This window comes from Lontra canadensis, unplaced genomic scaffold (assembly GCF_010015895.1).
Source record: "Lontra canadensis isolate GAN:19392208 unplaced genomic scaffold, GSC_riverotter_1.0 scaffold10, whole genome shotgun sequence".
NCBI lineage: Eukaryota > Metazoa > Chordata > Mammalia > Carnivora > Mustelidae > Lontra > Lontra canadensis.
The window spans coordinates 21,699,598-21,723,084 of record NW_022631004.1 but is presented as its reverse complement, the minus strand read 5'-3'; the positions used below and the strand labels follow the sequence as shown (position 1 = coordinate 21,723,084).

The 23,487-nt window shown below is 34.6% G+C and overlaps 1 long non-coding RNA gene across 1 annotated transcript; it reads left to right on the top strand.

The window, feature by feature from the left end:
- The first annotated feature begins 3,336 nt into the window (after nt 1–3,336).
- On the top strand, nt 3,337–22,715 carry LOC116866752. The gene is made up of 3 exons (XR_004382457.1): nt 3,337–3,349; nt 12,564–12,567; nt 22,571–22,715. It is a non-coding gene; the product is annotated as an uncharacterized LOC116866752 (long non-coding RNA).
- The last annotated feature ends 772 nt before the right edge of the window (nt 22,716–23,487 follow it).

The following is a 23,487-nucleotide window of genomic DNA, read 5'->3' as shown; positions in this document are numbered from 1 at the left end:
AATGAATATACATATATTATGGTTAAAGTATTTAAAGAATTTCCTTCTTTTTCTGATAGGCATGCAGTATGCATTACTGATTACTAAATTGAAAGATCACTAATCTAAACAATATAATATAATTATGATAACTTTTTAAGGACATGAAAATTTTAGTCATTTCTGCTATTTACTCAGTAACTGATAGTTTTACTTCCTAAAAATTTGAAACTGTTAAGTTTCATTAGTATTCTCAATCTAACTTCACTGTAGACTAGGCATATTCCAACTAAATAATCTAATTCAAGCTAAAAAAAAACACTCTAAGCAATGATAATACTATATATTAGCAAAATAATTTAAATTCATATTACAATTTGCCCAGTGTATAATGTATATTTATACCTTAGACAAATATATGCTTGAAAGATGAAATGTACCTATATATTGAACTTTTTTATTTTTGAATTGATGCATAAAGTATGCTACCTTCTTTTAGACAATTTGTACTTCAATATAATAGATGAAGAAAACATTCTCTGCTGAACGCATTGAAGTGCATTCCAGAATGGGCCATGAAAACGAAACAGCTCGTTAACTTGAGGAGGAGCCTTATTCACAAAAGAAAACATATGAATTAAGTTACACTTCTAGTTAATTGTTACAGTTAAAATTTGTCTTTCAAACCATAAGATTCTCTGTATGAGACCTTTTCTTTAATATTTTATTTGAAATGTCAGTGCTTATAGTTTCAGTCCCTATATGAAGCACATCCTATTTCATATTTAATTCAACATTATTTGAGAGGTAAAGAAAGTTGTTATGGCAACTGAAGCTCAAAAATAATTTCACTTAGAAGACTTTTTTAACACTTTCACTTCAATATGGCTTTCAGGATGCAGTATGCAACATAAAACGTTGAATTTGAAAAAAAAAAAGTTGAATGATTGGAGGAAAATGTGTACAATGTTGAAATATTTGACCTGTGATACCATTTCTGATTGGCTTCTTTCACTCTGAGATATACATTTAGGGTTTCTCCAGGTCTTATCATGGCTTGAGAGGACATTCTTTTCAATGCTGGATAATATTCCATTCTCTGGATGAACCACCTTTTATTTATGTGTTTGCCTCCTTAAGGATGTCTTGGTTCACGGCAATTTGAATAAAGCTGCTACAGACACCTGTGTGCAGGTTTTTGCATGAGCATAGTGTTCAGCTACTTTGCGTAAATACCAAGGAGCATGGTTGCTGGATCTTACGGTAAGAGCATGTTTAGTTTTATAAGAAACTGCTGAACTGTCTTCCAAACTCGCTGTACTCTTTGTGTTCTCACGGGCAATGAATGAGAGTTCTTGGGGCTCCATGCTGTTGGCAGCATTTTATTTTGTTAGTGTTCCAGATTCTGGCCATTCTAATAGTTGTGCAGTGCTCTCCCATGTTGCTTTAGTCTGTGTTTCCCTGATGACATAGGATGTGGAGCATGTTTTCCTATATTTATTTGTCATATGTATATCTTGTTGGGTAAGGTGTCTGTTACGATCTTTGGCCCTTAATCAGGTTGGTTATTTTCTTACTTTAGAGTGAAGAGCTTTTTGTATATTTTGCATAGCAGTCCATTATCAGATGTGGTTGTATAAACATTTTCTCCCAGTATGTGGCTTGTCTTCTCATTATCTTGACTTTGCCTTTCACAGATGTTTCTATTTTAATTAAATTTAGTTTATCAATTCTTCCTCTCATAGATCATGACTTTGGCATTGTATCTAGAAAGTCATCACCACACTCAACGTCATCTTGATTTTTTTCATGTTACCTTCTAAGAGTTTTATAGTTTTGAATTTTACACTGAGTTCTGTGATACATTTTGAATTAATTTTTGTGAAGGTTTAAGATCTGTGTCTGGATTCGTTTGTTCACATATGGATGTCCAAATGTCCAGCACCTTTTCTTCAAAAGATTGTCCTTGCTCCATTATATTATCTTCGCCCTGGAGTAGATCTTTATTGTGTGTTTTTTTTTTAAGATTTTATTTATTTATTTGACAGTCATAAATCACAAGTAGGCAGAGAAGCAGGCAGAGATAGAGGGGGAAGCAGGCTCCCCACTGAGCAGGGAGCCCGATGTGGGGCTCGATCCCAGGACCCCGGGATCATGACCTGAGCCAAAGGCAGAGGCTCCAACCCACTGAGCCACCCAGGCACCCCTTTATTGTGTTTAATGTTTAATATTCAAGGATTGCAAAAGATAACATAAATAAGTATCAGTTACAGAGAGAAAAGTAAAGATAACAAGAATAATTATAACAGCTCATAGCTGTTATAAAACTTTCTTTACATAAGGCATTGTCCTAAACACTATCTATATATTACATCATTTAATCATTATTTCAGCCCTAGGAGGTATATATTATTATATATATTTTATACACAAGTAAACAGAGATATAGGATAAGATTAAGTAAAGGATTCATAGGCACTCTAACTCCAGTGCCCATTAACAACTATATAGTCCTAGGTATTAGCTCCTGCGTGTCACCAAAGCCTGAATTTTACATTTCCATTCTGCCATCCTGCAAGGACAAGATGATTGATCCTTCCATTCTTCCGTCCTTGTTCCATGCAGGTAGAACAATAAAGTGACAAGGAATAACGGTGGTACTGCAAACAAAGCCAAACACATTATTCTTGGATTGCCGTAACAAAATCCCTTATACTGAGTGATTTAAACACCAGAAACCTATTTCTTCACAATTTTGGAAGATAGAAGTCCAAGATCATGGTATCAACAAGATTAGTTTCTTCTGGAGGCCTCTCTCCTCGGCTTGTAGATGGCAGTCTTCTCTCTTCACCTTCACATAGTCTTACTGAGATGTGTCTGAATCCCAAACTCTTTTTAAAATCACAAGAGTCATATTAGAGTAAGGACTACCCATATAATCTCACTCTCCCTTAAGTAACTCTTTAAAGACCTCATGTCCAGGGATGCCTGTGTAGCTCAGTTGGTTGAGCATCCAACTATTGAGTCTGGCTCAGGTTATGATCTCAGGGTCTGAACCCCTAGTCTGGCTCTACACTTAGCGGGGAGTCTGCTTGAGGATTCTTTCTCTCAAATAAATAAATAAATAAATAAATCTTTAAAGACCCTATCTCCAAAGATAACACATTCTGACATAGTGCTATGTTAAGACTTCAATATATGATTTATGAGAGGGGACACAATTTAGCCCATACACCAAACTCTTCCAGATAGTGCCAGTAGTCTTAACCTTAAATGTTGAAGACTGTGGCATGACTTTACTAGATGTAAAAGCAGAGAAGAAATGATGTTCTGAACAAAATATGCATGTCAAAAGGAAAAATTGGGGGGGGTGCCTGGGTGACTCAGTGGGTTAAAGCCTCTGCCTTCGGCTCAGGTCATGATCCCAGGGTCCTGGGATCGAATCCCACGTCAGGCTGTCTGCTCAGCAGGGAGCCTGCTTCCCTCTCTCTCTGTCTCTGCCTGCCTCTCTGCCTACTTGTGGCCTCTGTCTGTCAAATAAATAAATAAAAAGTCTTAAAAAAAAAAAAAGAAAAATTGGAACATAAGTATTGGGTAGGCAATTACAAGTATCTACTATAACACACATTTGATCCATTTTGTATAGCACATTAAGCCTTCTATAGTTAAACCCCAAGTCAAAACATATATGATGAATTGTTTTAAAATTCTGAAGTGAGGTTACCTCAAAGCATATGTACCGCTGAGTTCTGGAAAGACCCTAGACTTTGAAATGTCGAAAATGTTATTTTGGCGAAGGATTGTGGTATATGAAACACAGACACTAGTGTAAAGTGGTAGATGATGTGGCAATTGCCGTGCATAGCATTATAACATAATGCTGTGTTATAATTTGTTATATTTAAGGAAATATATATTGGTGGTATAGAACAAATTTTAAATATTTTATGGGCTAATCTCAGATGTGTTTGGCATTTTTTTGATTTGGCAAGAATCTCCCTATCGGGATGTAAATTTACACACTCAGGGAAATTCATGAAGGACTATGGGATATAGTCCCTAATGCTTTATGCCATTTTGCTTTGAAATTACATTTACTCTTTGTTCAAGCTACATTAAAAATTTCATCCTTTCTTTGAGCTGAGTAAAGAGGATTGGGCATCTGTAAATACTTTGTAAGTGCCTCACTTCTAGGAACTTATAACAGTTCAGGGGATTTGGACTTTCATAAATACCTCAAATTCGCATACTTCTTCCAATGTTGAGAACAGCCATTGCCTTCCCTAGACAGACAGTCCATAGACCCAAGTAGTAACTGCATGACTTTCAAATTCCAGATTCTCTGGATGATGATTTTTTCTTTCCACTGGGACCAGATGTAGCTTTGCAGGGACTAGAAACAAATAACCTAAAACACAGGGTTCTTTCCCTAAAAATGACAACCTTAGAAGAAAGAAAAAATACACAGAATAATAGGAATTAATGACAATAAAAACTCTAAGTCAGACAGATAGAATAATAAATACAAATACAAAACAGTCACTGGGTCAAAACAATTATGTAATCCCACTGGATGGGATAGTAAGGACTCTCCCCCCAGCCACGTCAAAAGAGTACATTCCTTTTCCTGGTTTTTGCAGACATTGCCTTATCTATTATTTTCCACAATTACTGTGGAACTTCCTTGGAACAGTGAAGGTGCATTCCCTAAGTAGCTTCACAGCTTTCATAGGCCAATTTTTGTTGACAGGAGTTTGCACATCTGGAGATGGTCTTCTGCAGAAAGGTTACAAGTTGTTTCTGGGTAGGCTATGTACTTCTCTGGTGATATAACTGCCTTGGAAACTTAGTGGACTTCCAGTTTATTGGCTTCCGATCAGTTCCTTATATGAACAACTACAGCAAAATATCTTAGACATATCTTTAAAGTCTCCTGTTGTATCTAATGGTTTCTCCACTCTGCAAAGTCCCAAAGGCTTTAGCTTAATTTCCTGTGCTTTAAAGCAATTTAAGCAAGAGGCTTAAGTGATGAAATCACAGTAATTTCAACAGTAGGCAGGATACTGGCCTCCTACAGACTAGCAGCTATATCTTATAGGGAGGTTCTTGAAAAGGCCTATGGCAGGAAAATTTTACCCTGCTTAAGGCTATGGTTTCACAGACATCTGTTAGATAACATTCATTTGGAGTACAAGAACATTTTTTTCAGCCTTTCAACTTGACCCTCAGTCAACTGAAATTGAAGACAACAGAGGTGCCTTTCTGAACAAAGTATTTTCTTTAAACACCACCTGAACGCTACCTAATTCAACCCTATGTTCGTTTCTCTTATTCAGACCTATACTGAAAGCCAAACATGCCAATATTTGCCAAACTCTTGATTATTTTCTTCCTATTTATACTAATTAGTCCTATTGTTCTTGGTCAACTCTACCTCAAAGTACAAAATTAAACACTTAGACTAAATACTTTGTTACACAACCAAAAGGTCAATAGCTTTTTAACTCCCAATGTTCATATCCCATGGTCCATTGTCCAATCCCTTTATTAAATCAATATCATATTTTTTTTATTGTTTGCAGCACCCCACCTCAAATTACTTGTTAATTAAAGGTTTTAATTGGCTGAATTTAACAAAATTCTCCTGATAAAATATTCATAAGTAGAAATATTAGGCCTGTTATTTACCTTTGTTTATACTTGTTACTGTGTTATTAGTATCATTTTCAACCCATTCTTTCCTTGCATTTGTCTATTTGTGTGACTTTTTTTTTTTAATTATTATTTTAAATATATACTGCAACCAGAAAAACCACCTACTCAATCTTAGGCCAAAAGTGAGCAATAAAGACATTTCTGTAATCCCTCCAAGTTTTTGGATTTCTCGCCCCTTTGTCACATGAACAATCAAGATTATATGACAAATAGGGGCACCTGGTGGCTCAGTCATGAGCTTTTGGCATGGGTCATGATCCTGGGGTCCTAGGATCAAGCCCCACATGGGGCTCCCTGCTCAGTGGGGAGTCCGCTTCTCCCTCTCCCTTTACCCCTCTCCCTCCTGTGCTCTCTCTCTCTCTGTGAAATAAAATCTTAAAAAAAAAAAAAGAATATTTGACAAATGGAATAACTGATAATACATGAGTCTATTCATATATTAACAAATCATAACTCATTTTCTCTTTAAGAGTCAGTGGAAATTCTATTTTCTTCCTTAGCTATATAACCTGTCTTGTTCGACCCTTGATGTATGCATACCCCAGTTTTTATACGATTGTTCCATAACATGGAATAAATTAAACTGGTGTTACTCTTCATATACAAGGATTATAATCAAATGACAGAGTTGATTATATTTTGCATAATAAATAGATTAACTTTACACAGAGTCCATGAGGAATTTTTCTGACTAATAAAATTATTGAATATATCAACACTCCTATAATAGTAACTTACTTTAAAATTTTTCACACCAAAACAATATAACTTTTGAGGAATCTCTTTTATACTTTGGGATATTAGGAGCTAATAAATAACATTCATTTCTCTTGAAAAATTAGGGCCAGTTGATAATTAAAATACATAGAAAGAAAAATCATGCTCAAATTATCAGATATTTTCACTGAAGCCAACTGGAGAAAGTAAGTTTAATTTCAGCCAAAAGTGATAACACACTCTCCTTAGCTCCCTCCCCCCAGCATTGAGGTTGGTGCAACTCACCTAAGGGAAGGTTCAGTTCTTCTCAACAGACACATGTATTAAGTATATCTTCCTTGTAATGCTGAGAAGGAAGGGAAAGAGGAATGAAGCCCCAGTGACTAAAGATTTTGCCTGCATAAAAGTGGGGGCCAATGAATATCACCTACCAGTCAAATGACTCATTTTTCTCTATGTGAGGAGGGAGAAGTGAAGACCTAAGTCACACGGAGTAAGTCAGGAAGTTAGGAAAGTTATTATTGTAGCAGCCCCCTTCACAGAGACATGAGTTAAGGACCCTTCCACACACTGAAACAATCTTCTGTTAGGTAAGCCATCAACACCTAGTAATTAATGATTCCTAGTCACTCCCTCTAAAAGTATATTATCTCCTCTTTGAATGTCTAAAGTTATTAAAATGATGCAAATTTATTAGCATGAGAAGAGCTAAGTGTACTTCTTTCATTAATAGCTAATGGTAATGAACTTCAGCAAAACCACAGAACTTCTTTAATCTTTATATTTTCAAAACGCTAATGAAAATGTTATTGTAAATTCTATCCATGAAACCCACATCAATTTTATCAACAGTCGACAGTACTTAAGACCAGAATAAACTCTAAAACCTTATAAATTCTAAAGCCATTTCTCTATTTCTGCTTCTGCAAAGTAAAGCACTTATTTTTACCCACTGAATAATCTTAAAGTAAACCAAGGATTTCCCTCTGTACAACTTATCTACAATATCCCTTTATGTGCTAGAATTAGAAATTATAAAATAGAAAATGAGAACAAAGCTTATTGCTTGACAAATTTACTTCATTTGTGCTACTGTGGACTTGCTCTTCCACTTTCCATAAACCAACAATCTAGAAAGTCAAGGCCAATGGTAATAAGCAATTATGGACAGAGTTATTCTCAATTCCCAAATTGAACTGAGCTGAGGCAGAAAATTTAGTTTCCCTTCTGAGAAGTCATGATTTCTATCAGTACCTCAGGGAGTGAAGCAAACTTTAAACTGCTTCTATTTGAGACATTTACTTGTTTAAAACTCATACAAACCTAAAATCTTGAAATGTTCTCTTCTAATTCACATATTAAAAAGAGAGAGGGGTAGGAGAGGTTCCTTTTGATTCTCTGCAATAGCCCTATTATATCTTACGTGCTTCATTTACAAATGTAAATTATTTGTATCTCTTTATCCAGATTTTCTTGTTACAGTGTATATAAATCCAAGTCAAAATGAATTCATTTGTCAGGTTATTTGCTTTGAAACAATTTATTAAACCTTGAAACAGACTCTGTAACTATTATTTCTTTTAGCAACAATTCTGCAATTTTTGACAAATGATCATATTTGCTTTACATAGTAGATTTCCTGCCAAATTTTGCCCCTTTGTTCATCCTTCAATATTATTTTGGAGATGCTTTTTTCTATGCCTCTCTGTGTCTTACTGTCTATGTGTGGGGATGTTTCTGTGTGTATGTGATATAGGCTATGGATTAAACCGTATTAGACAAATGCTTGTCACAATTTTTTTCTTTTCTTCTTCTTAAGGATCATTTTTTAAAAGATTTTATTTATGTATTTGATAGACAGAGATCACAAGTAGGCAGAGAGGCACACAGAGAGAGAGAGAGGAAGGGAAGCAGGCTCCCCACTGAGCAGAGAGCCCAATGCGGGGCTCGATCCCAGGATCCTGGGATCATCACCTGAGCCGAAGGCAGAGGCTTTAACCCACTGAGCCACCCAGGTGCCCCAATGATCATTTTATAAATCATTCAATAATTCATTGTTAAGTTTGAAGGATTCCAATGTTAAATGTTGTTCAGAAATAAAGAAAAGTTAATGGCTATTTGTTCTTTTATTTATACTTGGAAATCTTCGTACTAGAATACCAAGGTAGAGTGATTAATAATAGAATCTCATTGAAGATTATGAACTCCTTTACCATAGAACCTATCTGAATTTTGAACAGTTCTACATGAACATTTCAGAATAGGATACTGAAAAACATTCTGAAGGTAAATTGTAGAAAATATTCCATTCCTGAAATGAAACATGATAACTAAATATTTTTTTCTAATAACATTGCTATATTTATATTATAGATAATAAAATCAAAACAAAGATTTCTTTTAAATAAGTAACTTAAAAACACTCAAAAGAAGAATAACAGAACTCTTCCATAGAACAGACTTCCTGCTGGCTGTTATCCACTACAGATAATTTGTTTCTTTAATGAAGGATGAGGAAAGGGACCAAGGGTTTTACCTTTCATTTGTCTCAAATGGAGCTTCCTTTTTACATGCTTCACTTTCTTCCAGTAACCAATGCTATGACATTAACCCATAAGAAATAAATGTGTAAGAAAAGGTAGGTATCCTCTGCAATTATTATTTTTAGGTATTTAAAGCAACGCTAAATACTAAATTGTGTTCCCCAGGCATAAGGAGTGGAGCTGAGAAGTAAATACATATAATTTCCCAAATTTCTTTCTCAATTGATTATAAAAGCATATCACTGTTGGTGTCTGCATGCTTAAGTTTTGCCTTACTCAAGAAATGGCATTTTGCCCAGTTTTACATTCTGGTCACTTTTCACTCTTCTCTGCCATTTAATATCATTTAGCTTGATATACATGTTTGTCAGATATATTTAATCTGTGCATTTAACTGCTGGATTTCTTCCAGTAGGAAGCAAAGACAAGTAATGACTTTTACCTTAGTGTGTTGGAGATTTAAATATTTTTATTTTACCATGAAATAAATTGGTCACTAGGATTATCAAGTACTGAAATTCATGGATATTCTCCAGTTTTCATGTGAGTTTGTTTTATTCATCTTTCCCAATATTTCTTTTACAGATGTTATTAACCCTGATTTATCCCTTCTGGAAACATTATAAGGCCAGGTAAAGTTTTAATCTTTTAAAATCCTCCTTAAAATAACTGATTTCCTATTTGTTTGTTTGTTTGTTTTTCTAATCAAGAACTAGCATAGTTTAGGGCATATACCTAAGTATGCATAAACAACCATGCTTACTAATTCTTTTTTCAGTTAAATTTAAAAAGCATACACAGTAGCACACATAACGTGTGGTGCTCCCTAACATCCTTAGCCCCAAATTTCTCAAGTCTCTATTTTTTTTTTAATTCCAATACATCTGAAGCATATAATATGCATCCATAAGAAACAGTAGTGGTACATTTCAACAGGACAACCAACATCAACTTCAAAGACAAACTTTCCTAGAGAGCAATAGTAGTCTGAGTTTGATGGTGGCAGTGAAAAGATTTGTATTTTGATAAAGTCTCCTTAACAGTCTTTGAAAATCTCTGCCCAATGTTGTTCCAATGAATTAATTGATTCCTAAAGATCTTACCTGGTGTCAAAAAGCCTACAATAGTTACTTGACTTATCTCTGGTGCCTGTTAGTTTGTACTTTTAAAATTTTCATATATGAAATGTTCTTTGACTAACTTTGCCAAAGCATTATAGTTGAAATCAAGAAAAAAGATAATGTGAAAGAGATAAAATTAAAATAACAGAAAAGGCATTAATATGAATCAAGAATAACTTAGTAATGTTAGCCATTCATACTTACCCTATATAATGTATTGCCCAAGTGTTTGTAATTCCTTAGTTTTTTTATACCAATAGAATATCCTTGTGCTTTTATAAATTTCATACACATGTGTCAACACTTACTGTGCAACTTTACCTTTGTTACTTCTGGCTTATCATGATTTAGTAGGTTATATAGCTAGCTTCTAAGTGTTATGACTGTAAAGGATGATTCCATCTTTAAACATAGATGACTGGAACAAAGGTAAGCATCTGGTCAATGGTGGCCTTAAAACCTCTTTCCTGGGAAGTTTGAAATTAGAGTTAGGATATTCCAGCTCATTTAATACAAGGGAATATTACTCAGCCATCAAAAAGGACAAATACTTAACCATTTACATTGACATGGATGGAACTAGAGGGTATTATGCTAAGCAAAATAAGTCAAGTATAGACAGTTATCATATGGTTTCACTCATATGTGGAATATAAGAAACAGTCCAAAGGATCATAAGATAAGGGAGGGAAAATTGAATGGGAAGTCATGAGAGAGGGAGAAAAACCTTAACAGAATCTTGACTGTTGCAAACAAACAGCTGCTGGAGGGGAGGTGGGTAGGGGGATGCAGTAACTGGGTACGGAGCATGAAGGAGGGCAAGTGGTGTGATGAGCACTGGGTATTGATATGCAACAGATGAAATTATTAAACTCTACATGTGAAACTAATGATGTACTATATGTTGGTTAATTAATTTAAATAAATTTTAAAAAAGAATATTCCAGCTCATTTACCTAGTTTCCTACTGAATGATGTTTAAATGTATGGCCTGTAAACATTAAGATTTTAAATCTAGGACTAGTGAAAGAGAATCCTCTTTGAATGCCAGCTAAAATATTTCTTAATAACAGCCTTGAGGAATCATACTGAAGGGTTTAGGGAGTTCCATATGTTCTATTCCTAATCTAATCTTTTAAAATAAATATCAATATTATATCTGATAATATCTTATATCTATTGTGCGTTTATCATCTAATAGTGTCTGTGCTTTGTCCTTTATACTGTCTATATCCATATGATTTTTATAATGTCTGTACATTGTAAAAATTTCTTATTTTGTGGATTAATAAACTAATCATTAAAGTCTAAAGATATGTACCAATAAGTAGCAGAACTGATGAAAATGGAATGTTGTATACTTTCAAAAGAAGAGAAATTTGTAACCAGTAACAGTAAGAGGAAAAGAATACTTACTGCGCTCTTTAGTATATTTGAGAAGCTGATGTTATTTTCCTGAATAACATGAAAGTAATGGAGTGGGCAGCACTGCTTAAAACCCCTAGTTTTGTGTTTTGTTTGTTTTTTGTTTTTACACAGACTAATTATTTGATCCATTGTCTCTGACCCCAGGTCTATATTCTGGCTTATAGTAGGAAAACTCTCCTTCAGTTATTTTTCAAATAGTAATTGACAATCTACCATGTAGCAGGCACAGCTGTAGATGCTGAAGATGTAATTGAGAGAAAGAAAGTGTAGCCCTGTCTCTGCAACAGTCTAGCAAAGCAAACATCATTACATTAGCAAGTCTTACATATTTTGCTAAGAGGAAAACATTGAGGAAAATGGGAAGGCATGAAGAGCACTTAATTTGAGTTCAGGTTGTCTCAGAAAACCTTTACTTTTCAAGTAGTAATTATATTGGGACATCTGGCTGGCTCAGTCAGTTAAGCATCTGCTTTCGGCTCAGATCATGATCTCAGGGTCTTGGGACTGAGCCCTACCTGGGGCTCCTTGCTACATGGTGAGTCTGCTTCTCCCTCTGCCTGCAGCTCCTCCTGCTTGGGCTTGCTCTCTGTCTCTCTCTCACTCTTTCTCTCTGACAAATAAAATCTTTAAAAAATAAATGAAGTAGTAATTATAGAATTTCTAAGACTTAAAGATTTGATGAGACTGTAGATAAATATTATAAACAAAGGAAACATCATGTATGAAGTTCTAGAAATGAGAAATAGTCCCCTGTCTCAATGATGACTCCCATATTTCAGGTGAACCATTTCTTATCACTGCAACAACTGAAATCAATTAATTAATTACATCTCAAATATATTCCAAAATAAGATGATGAGAATTAAGTTTCAAAAGATGAGAAAGGCTCAGGTCATTAAAGGAATTTTAAGCAATCCATTCATTCAACAAATATTGTCTGCCTTTTACATGTCAACTATTATATGTTATAGGTACAAAAGCACAAAAATTAGTTTAAAAGTGTTTGTGCTCATGCAATGTGCATTTTAGTGTGTGAAAGAAAGAAATTAAAAAAATGAAGTAGAGTCAGTTCTACTGTAACCTTTTTTGAGAATGTGTATTTGTTCTAAGGTCATGTATATGAATGCATATGTATGTAATATATAGTATATGTACATATGTACATATTTGTATAGGTAATGCATATATGTATATGTGTATATATAAACATATATATAAGATATATGTATATATGTTGACAAAATATAGATATATATGATACGTGTGTGTGTGTGTATATATACACACACACAAACATATATATGAGGCAATGATTTGATGCTATTACACATTTTGTTTGCTTGTGCACAATTTCTTTCACAAGACCCACTGGGCAAAAGCAGAAAACTGCATCCGGCTGAAGCAAGCCAAACAGAAATAAACACAAATGTGCCTGCACACACACACACACACACACCCTCAACATCTACTAGCTACCGTTGTTTACCACATGTAGTATAAGCCACGCTCAGCCACATCTGGTTTTGCAACTCTCAGTCTGGTTTCAGATGACCTCCTTCCACCACTTCACAATGACTCATAAGCTACAATTCTTTAAATGCTAGCCTCTGACACCTGCCTCCACAAGCAACCTCCAGATCTTTTTCAAGGGTCCATGTCATATTCTATAATAATATAGAATGTACATATTTCTTAATTTTTATAATATTTAAGACTATGATATAATTTTCATTAGATTCTGATTGCTTTTTAAAAGGTGTTACTGACAAAGATTTTGCATATTGTATCCTAATCTTACTTTTTTCACATAGCCCAGTGGTTTTTATTATACAATTTTGTATAACATGTGAAGACTTTTAGAAACACATATGTCACATTATAGGGTAACTGATTGCTGATGTTACGTTAAATAGTGTTGAATTCTTATAGAAAAAGTAAAACAGGAAAGAGGGATAAGGAATTTTGGAAAATATTCATGTTTTAGGTAAGGTGATCAGAGATGACCTCACTGATAAGAGATGTTTGAATACTAATAAATGAAACTATGTATATATTGGAAGGGAAAGCATTCCAGGCTAAGGGAAGAGGCAGTGCAAAAAGACAAGCAGTGTAACATAGACATTCTTAAAATTTAGTTCTGTAATTTTTTTTAAAGTCTTATTTATCTGAGAGAGAGAGAGAGAAAGAGCGCAAAGGAAGGGGCAGAGGGAGAAGGAGAGAAAGAATCCTAAAGGGAACTCCCTACTGAGCAGGGAGCCCAACTTAGGGCTAGATCCCAGGACCCTGAGATCATGACCTGAGCCAAAATCAAGAGTCAGATGCTTAACCAGCTGAGCCACCCACGTGCCCTTCTGTAATTTTTTGATAGTACAGTTGATTAGAAAGGAAGTATATTGTGCTACAGTAGGAGATTTCATTGTTTGCCATACAAGTTTTATAAAGATAATGATATGATCAACTAATAATAGGAAGTTCATTCAGACTCAGTGTGTGCACTGCAGAACTGTGTGGGCCATAGGTAGGGTGACTATTTGAGTATGTTCCGAATAATTTCATTTTACACCTACTATACCACCATAATTATTAGTAGTGCTTTCTTTTGCCCTCCCTGGGTGGCTCAGTGGCTTAAGCCTCTGCCTTCAGCTCAGGTCATGATGTCAGGGTCCTAGGATCAAGCCCGCATCGGGTTCTCTGCTCAGCAGGGAACCTGCTTCCCCCTCTTTCTTTGCCTTCTTCTCTGCCTACTTGTGATTCTCTGTCAAATAAATAAATAAAATCTTTTTCAAAAAATGTCTCAAGTTTGTACAAAAATTATAGGCCTGTACTAACCATTGTAATTTCCTAGTATGAAATCACTCAAGGTCTGTTAGAATTTGCCTGACTAAACAGTCTTCTATATGATTAAAAAAGAAGAAGAAGAAGTAGAGAAGAAAGCTGCATAATCACTACCAAGTTCATGTGTTTTGGAAAAATGTCTACTCTATGTTGAACCATTCCCCCCACCTAACCTTCTGCTGAAAGCTGGACTTTATTTGACAGCTTCAAGGAACAAGAGGAACATTTAAAGTACTATGTGTGGGGATAAATCAGAAATGGTTGAACTCACAACAAAGCTATCCAGAAATTGAGTTGTGCTTTTACCTTTTATCTAACATTCCTCCCATGAATTTATTATCACAAATAGAACAGATGAGGTGATAAATTTATGAACATTTTGCTTGTGCCAGTTCATGAAAATGGAAGAAAAAGCTAAGGAGTCCCTGATAATCTGTGTCCATGGTAATCACAAACACAAAAACATAGGACCATGGGATATCCTTTGTATGTACCACTCATACATACAAAGTGATGGAAGCTCATTTACTGCCATCTTCTCAAAACACTCCCCAATTCTACTGCAATCTGCCTCCCAAAGTAGAGTCCACAACCACTTGTCGCTCTGTTTGAAATGATATTTACTTTCTCATGTATGAGTTGCATGAGGAAGTGCTCCTTTAATTGGGATGACAAGATGGGATGCTAGACAGTCCTTTCTAAGCTGACATATACTCCCAACATGATTAGACGTCTGTATCCTTGGGAGGATTCACCTGTGTAACTGAAGGAATGAAGTTCATTTACAGCTTTCAAATTCTTATCTTTCTTGTGTTCCATTATGTCTTTGAGTACTCCTTGATTACTTTTTTCCTGTACCAATAAAGGCATTGACAAATATGTCTGATCATATTTCCTTTTTTTATTTTTTTGGCTTTTTTTTTTAAATTTTTTATTTCTTTTCAGCACAACAGTATTCATTGTTTTTGCACCACACCCAGTGCTCCATGAAATCTGTGCCCTCTCTAATACCCACCACCTGGTTGATCATATTTCTTTATGAAACCTTTACTGCAAATCCTAAAATCTACTCTAGAGCAGTATAGTTACTTTCTAATTAATTGTACTATCAAAATAAAAATACAGAAAAAAAGAACCCTAGGTTTTATATTAGGAAATATTCTTATTCAATCCCAGTAAGCTCATTTCCTTTATGACTTTTGGTAACTGTATTGAAAAATGAAAAAAATAAAATGTGTTATTCATATGTCATAAGAAATTGTTGTTAAAACCAGATCTTCTAAAATAACATCAATTTGGTGAAAAAAATGGGATCTCATTAAAATGATGAAAGTAAGACAATTGTAATCTGTATAAAAATCTTTATCCTGACACTAGTGCGTAACATACATACACTGAGGAAATTTTATGTATATTTGTATAATTTTTATGATTATATGTAAAGACTTGTTTGAATGATTTTGATTTTCTAAATAATAGAGTATACTCAGTAAAGTTTATCTTTAAGTAAGCTTCATCTAAGACCAAACATTTGAAAGCTTATCAATAACCTGGTGAGGCCAGGATTGCATGCTTTAGGATGTTCTTTTTATCTTCCAGAATCCTCTCTTTATTAGTTCAGTGATTATCAAATAGCAGGTATTTACATACTTCTTTCAAAACTTTTTCTATATACATTTGAATGGGTACTATTAGTTTACTTAATGTTTTTCTTAAAACCAATCTTAAATCAAACCGCATTTCTTTCTAATTTGTCCTGAACATTAGGATCAAATTAATGATATCTTCTTTAATATTTTTCCATGTATAAATCATACTAACATGTAACTATTAAAATAATATGTAATTATTAAAATAAAAAGATGCAAAAGAAACCAATTCAGCCAAATTAATCTGTGAAACGAATAAAGGCTTAACTTCTCTTTTAAAAATTTAAAGGGATTCATCCATGTACTAGATCAAATCACTTCATGTACCATGGAAAAAATGTATGCATTTTAAGAAATGTAAGGGGCATTCATGAATTCTTTTGGTTTCAGTACGCATGATATTAGAATGATAGATCAGCACTTATATGTAGTTAGCCTCTTACGAAACCACCAAATGTTTCCTTTTAACTGGAACACATTTAATAATTTAGTCAGTTCTGGAAAATACCCAAGGATATAAGATCACATCATTATGTGACTCTGAAACCAAAGAAGCACGTCCAATAAAGATGTTTTCCACATTAGGAAGGCAAACAACATTAATGAGGCAGGCAGAATGCAAAAGAGAAAACCTCATAAAATCTAGATATCATTTCAGATCTAGCATGGTTTGTTCAGGCTCTGTATTTGACATCCAAGGACATGGAGTGTAGAATATACAGAATAAGTTGGCATTTAACAAGTGTGACTTTCTATTAGAAGCACAGTTGTACAAACACATAGAAAGAGGGAGAATAAGTACATTCATTCTGCATGTAGAATTGAGTAACAAAACAATATCATCCCATAGTCTCCAAAACTAGATATTTCTGGGGACTATAGTATATGAAGTAATATTCATATTGGTTTGAGAAGATGGAAGTCATTTGAAGGCTTCTAAAGATTTTTTTAAAGGTCATTTGCCAAATTTAATACATCAATAACCAATTTCAAAAATTCTAATGAAAACAATATTGATCTTCTAAGAGCTCTATTATAAATTTATGCTAGTAGAAATAAAATTCAATTAAAAATCCTCCAAAGAAAATAATCTTTTAAATTACCAATAATCAATATATATCTCCAAGAGAGACCAAATCTTACAATTTTTCAAAAGGTCACCCAAATAATGCTTCAAAAGGTTTATAAATGTAGGCACTGGCACATCATTCCAGTCTATTCACTCTATTAATTTGTTTGAAACTTAAATGGCCTTTTATTTTTTTTTTAATGTCAAGAAATCAAAGAGCTGCTCACAGAAACATTCCAAATTTGTGAAAAATTAGATACATCAACAGAAGCAAAAATGTTCAAATAAACTTAGAAACCTTTGCAGTAAGAATCCATACAGCAAATGCATTCATTGCATTGAGGATCATTCACTCCCTGCCAAACAACAGAGACCTGAGACTTTTCAGATCAAGATTATTTTAAGAAGACAACTCCAAGTTTCTATTTCAGAGAGGTAAATGTGACGGATGCACATTGCATTTTGAGTTATGACAAGAGTTTAAAAAAATCATTAATGGAGGTGTACAAGGAAATACAAAGTTGAATCTAGATGCTTACTGCCACATGATCTATAACTGCCAGCCACATAGTCTTCAGACTCGAGTGTGATAGAAAATTAAAAATCATTATGGGATGCCTGGGTGGCTCAGTCAGTTAAGCATCTGCCTGCGAGTCAGGTCATGATCCTGGAGTCCTGGGATGGCACCTGGAGTCAGGCTTCCTGTTCAGTGGGGAGCCTTCTTCTCCCTCTCCCTCTAACACTCCCCCTGTTTGTGCTCTCTCTCTCTCTCTTTTTAAAGATTTTATTTATTTATTTGACAGAGATCACAAGTAGGCCGAGAGGCAAGCAGAGAAAGAGGAGGAAGCAGGCTCCCTGCTGAGCAGAGAGGCCAATGTGGGGTTCGATCCTAGGACCCTGGGATCATGACCTGAGCCGAAGGCAGAGGCTTTTATGTACTGAGCCTCCCAGGCGCCTCTCTCTCTCTTTTTACCTCTCTCCCAAAAAAATTATCACTCATTTCAGGTCATCCCAACTACTTAAGTAAGTATCTGTTATTTCTTTATAGTGTTTGTATGCTAAAGTTTAATAGTAGAAAATGTATTATAAATTCTGGCACATAATATACTTTTCATTTGCTTGGGGAAAGGGGATGGTCAGAAAAAAAGTAAGATCTGGTGACTTTTGGAGCTCTTAACTGTAATATTAGAAAAAAGGCTTAGTCATTGCTCTCCTCAATAATTCATGTATTATATTTTTGCTTTCAAGAAACTCATTGGACTCTCTGACTACAAAATATACATAATAAATAAATAGAAAATTTTAGGGAACCATCATGAAAGGGTTATCTAAATTCCATACAGGACAGTCTATACTTTATATATTACAAAAATTAGATAAGTCAAAATTAATTATTTAAAGTCAATATGAAAAGTAAACAAGGTTTTTTTTTATCTGTTGCTATGACTATTACAAAATAACTTTACTTGTATTTGTATACATTTATATTGACTATGTTAAGACAATTGATGAAAATTATTATACATTCACAAAGACTTTCGATAGTAATTGCACTTTACTCAAAAAGTAAAAGTAATAAATCAGAAATTTATATAAGGAATGCTTTAAAAAACTAAAGACCAGGCAAAATGCCCAGAATAACCAACACAATACTAAAAAAGAATAAAGTTAGAGGACTGATACTACCCAATTTCAAGACTTACTGTAAAGCTACAATAATCCGAACTGTGTGTTATTGGTGAAAGAATAGACAAAATGATCAATGGAACAGAATAGAGTCCAGAAACAGACCCACATAAATCATAGTCAATTGTTCTTTGACAAAGAACAAGAGCAATACAATGGAGCAAAGATAGTCTTTCCAACAAATGATGCTAGAACAACTGAATATCCATATAGAAAAGAAAAAAAAAAGAATCTATAAAGACCTTACATCTTTCACAAAAATAACTCAAAGCTTATCAAAAACCCAAAAGTAAAATCCAAAACTATATAATTATAAAATACCTAGAAGATAACATAGGAAAAATCTTAGATGACCTTGGATATGATGATGACTTTTTAGTCACAACACCAAAGGAATGATCCATGAAATAAGTAACTGCAAAACTAGATTGTTAAGAATTAAAAACTCTGTTTTGTGAAAGACAATGGCAAGAGAATGAGAAGACAAGGTACAGACTGGAAGAAAATATTTACAAAATAGACAGCTGTTAAAGGACTGTTATACAAAATATAAAAAACTCTTAACACTCAATGGTAAGAAAACAAACAACTTGACTTAAAACTGGGCCAAACACCTGAGCAGATGCAGACCAAAGAAATTAGACTGGTGGCAAGTAAGCCTAAGAAAGATGCCCCAGATCCATGCCATCAGGGAAATACAAATTAAAACAGTGAGATAACGGCCAAAACCGACAACACTGACAACACCAAAAGCTGACAAGGGTGTAGAGCAACAGGAACTTTTATTCATTGCTGGAGGGAATGCAAAATGGCATAGTCACTTTGGAAAACAGTTTGCAGTTTCTTCCCAAAGTAAACATACTCTTACCATACAATCCACCAAACTCCTCAGTATTTATCAAAGAAACTGGAAACTTATCTTCACACAGAAACCTGCACATGGACGTTTATTTGCAGCTTTATTTCCAATTGCCAAAACTGTGAAGTGATCAAATGTCCTTCAGTAGACAAATGGATAAATACACTGTGGCAGATCCAAACGATGAAATATTGTTCAGCACTAGAAGGAAATGAGCTATCAAGTCAAGAAAAAATGTGGAGGAAACTTAAATGCATATTACTAAAAGAAGCCAATTTGAAAAGACTACGTACTGTATAATTCCAGCTATATGACATTACGGAAAAGGCAAAACTTTAGAGACAGTAAAAAGATCAATGGTTGCAGAGACGGGGCTTGTGTGAAATGTTGAACAGTAACAGAGGCTCTTGAGGGCGTGGTGGTTAAAGCACTCTGTATGATACTACAGTGATGGATAAATGTTATACCTTAATTCAAATCCACAGAATGCGTAATGTCAAGAGTGAACTGTAACGCAAATGGTGGACTTTGGGTGACTATGATATGTTGACATAGGTTCATTAATAATAACAAAGGTACCACTCTGAGGGGGAATGTTGGTAATGGAGGAGTCTATGCATGTGTGGGAGCAGGGGGAGTATAGGAAGTTTCCCTTTCAGTATCTTTCTCTTAATTTTGCTCTAAAATTGCTCTAAAAATAAATTATTAAATAAATAAATAATAATGGATTATTTCATTGTTTTCTCCATCTTGCTTTGAGTGTTTATTTCCACATATAATTGCCTAGCTAAAACATCAAGAGATCTCTATTCGAATATACAAGACAAACATAAAATTACATTCAACTGGGAACTGAAGTTACAGTTTTCCCTTAGACTTTTCAATCAGTAATATTTGAATCCAAAATAATCAGAACAAATCCACATTTAATGTCATTTTCCTATGATTTTAATCATCTCAGTATGATGGAAAATGGAATAATGTTTAACTCTATCATTAACTGATATGAGTGTTTTCTTTTAAAATGCCTATTTTCAAATTCCTTATTCAAAGTGATTCAGAAACTTCTAGCTTGAAATTAGTAGGTAGATGAGTACTAAGCCTTCTTAAAAGTTAGTCTTTTATTCTTTCATTACCTAATCTATAATTTTTTACAATGAGAAACAAAGATGATAATTTGTTTTTAATTATGGTCATCCTACTTGTAGTAATGATTAAATTTCTGTTTCAGAACTAAATTTAATGCTTCCATTGCTAAAATATCATGAAAATTCCTGTGTGTTTATAATCACATAATTATAGGATTCCAAAGTGGGAAGATGGCTTTAGAATTATCCAAAAGAACATCTACCTTTTCTAGATAAAGGTATCAGAAAAATGTATTTTTAAGAGCAAATAAGTCATATTCAAATATCTTTTTGCCTTGTTTTTTGGTTCCTGTGTATCTTTTCCATGTTCCCTAAAAGCTCAGGTATTCAGGAAACATTTTGCTCTTGTTGTTGAAATGATTCTTATCTCCCCTCTTGAGGAAATGAGCCTATAGATTAATATGACTCTCTCATAGGTCCTTATTTTTTTTAAGATTATTTATTTATTTGAGAGAGAGAGAGTAAGTGAGAGAGAGGGCAAGAAAGAGCAGGGGAATGGGGCGGAGGGAGGAATAGACTCCCCACTGAGCAGGGAGCCTGACTTGGTCTGGGACTCTGGGATCATGACCTGAGCCAAAGGAGCCACTTAACTGACTGATGCCACCTTGGTGCCCCTTATAGGTCCTTCCTAATGCCTGTGTGCAATTATAAAGGAGTTTATGTCTCCTTTTTATCTCAAGGAAAATATTTTTTTTGAGATAGGATTTTAAATAATAAGAACTCTTGAAGGGGGAAAAAGGATGTGGAAAAAGAAAAAGAAGAGAGAAAAGAAAGAGTAGCAATTAAGAAAAAGGTGAAAGAGTAGAAGAATCTTATCACTTAAGTATTAGTCTTTTCGCATGAAAACAGCATGGTTTGAGTCCAGCTATAGGAAGCTGGAAGTCTCCACTCAACAAGTAAAAAGCTAGACAAAACAAAAATTCAACAACTCTTCTCAGATCCTTAAAAGAAGTGGGGTCACAAGAGAAACTGTTACCCCCCCACCCCCAAATGGAGGAGACCTACAAGAGAATACAGAAAATCACAACTTAAGGAAACAGAAACCCAATGACTGAAACCTTGAAGGGAACCAGTGAGGGTAAGGAAATCTGGACTACAGTTGAGAAATTGCTGGAAGCTCAGTGTGGGCAAGTTTGAGAGACAAAACTCCAGCGAGAAGTCTGGACCTCACACTTGTAAGAGTTTACCTTCTGGAATTTACCAGGTTCCAACAGTAAATACTGGAGAAAAATCCCTCATGTTTCTTTCAGTGGGAGGGGAAAAGGAGCCATTTTGAAATACTTCTGAGTATTCTGTTCTTACAAAGTCCTGCCCTAGGTGAAATGAGTTAACTGGAGCCTAGCCTGCTGGAGTTTTATTAGAACCTAGCTGACCTGAAGGAAGGTAAATACCCAACTCCAATGCACACTGGCCATCCTGTCTCAAATAAGGGGGTCGCAGGGGGATGGCAGGGGAGGATGAACAGTACTGATGAGTTCAGGTTTAGAGGCAGAGGTTCACTACAAGATTTAGATCTAATCATAAGAATATACTGTTTTCCCACATTGACACCTTACCAAAAATTTGCTGAAGGCTTATTTATACTAGTTCATTTTATCCAGCACATCATGCCTAGTTATCAAGGTGGGGAGGGTAGATACACTAAAGGCAAAAAACAAAACAAACAAAACAGTTTGAAGATACAGAGAATGCAATAGAACCAGACTCGGATAGCACAGGAAAAATGAAACTATCAGACCTAGAATTTAAAACGATGATTATTAATATCCTAAGGTATCTAAAGGATAAAGTAGACAGCATGTAAAAAAAAAAAAAAAAAAGGCAAGCTAAGCAGAGAGATAGAAATTCTAGAAAGGAAGAGATGCCAGAGAACAAAAACACTGTAGTGGAAATAGAGAATGCTTTTGACAGACTTGTTAGTACACTTCATCTGGTTGAGGAAAGAATCTCTGAGCTTAAAGATATCCCAATAGAAACTACCAAAACTGAAATCAAACCGAAAAAAAAAATTGTTTTAAAGATAAAAAAACAAAAACAAAAACCTCAATATCCAGTAACTGTGGGACAATTACATACTAACAACTGACACACTAGAAGAGAAAAAAGGAACAGATAATTTTTTTTGTTGTTGCTTTTGTTTGTTTAAAGATTTAGGAGCACCTGGGTAGCTCAGACCATTAAACATCCAACTCTTGAATTCGGCTAAGGGCATGACCTCAGGGTTGAGATCTGCTTAAGATTCCCTCTCTCCTTCTCCCCCCAGTCTCTCTCTCTTTCTCAAATAAATAAATCTTAAGAAAGATTTATTTTTAAACAAATTTTAGGTTTATAACAAAATTGAGAGCAAGGTATAATGACATCCCATATATGCCCTGACCCCACAAGAAGAATCTCCCCCATTATCAACATCACTTATTTGAAGAGTACATTTTTACCAAGGATGGACCTGTATTGACACATCATAATCATGCATAGTTCGTAGTTTATATTACAGCTCATTCTTGGTTGTACATTCTATAAGCTTGGACAAGTGTGTGCTGAGCATACATCCATCATTATTAAATCACACAGAGAATTTTTACTGCCCTAGAAATCCTCTGTATTCTGACTATTCATACGCACCTACCCACCTCTGCAAGAAGGCAACCACTGATCTTTTTCTCTACGTAGTTTTGCCTTTCCAGAACATAACATAATTAGAATCATGTGGTATGCAGCCTTTACACATTGGCTTCTTT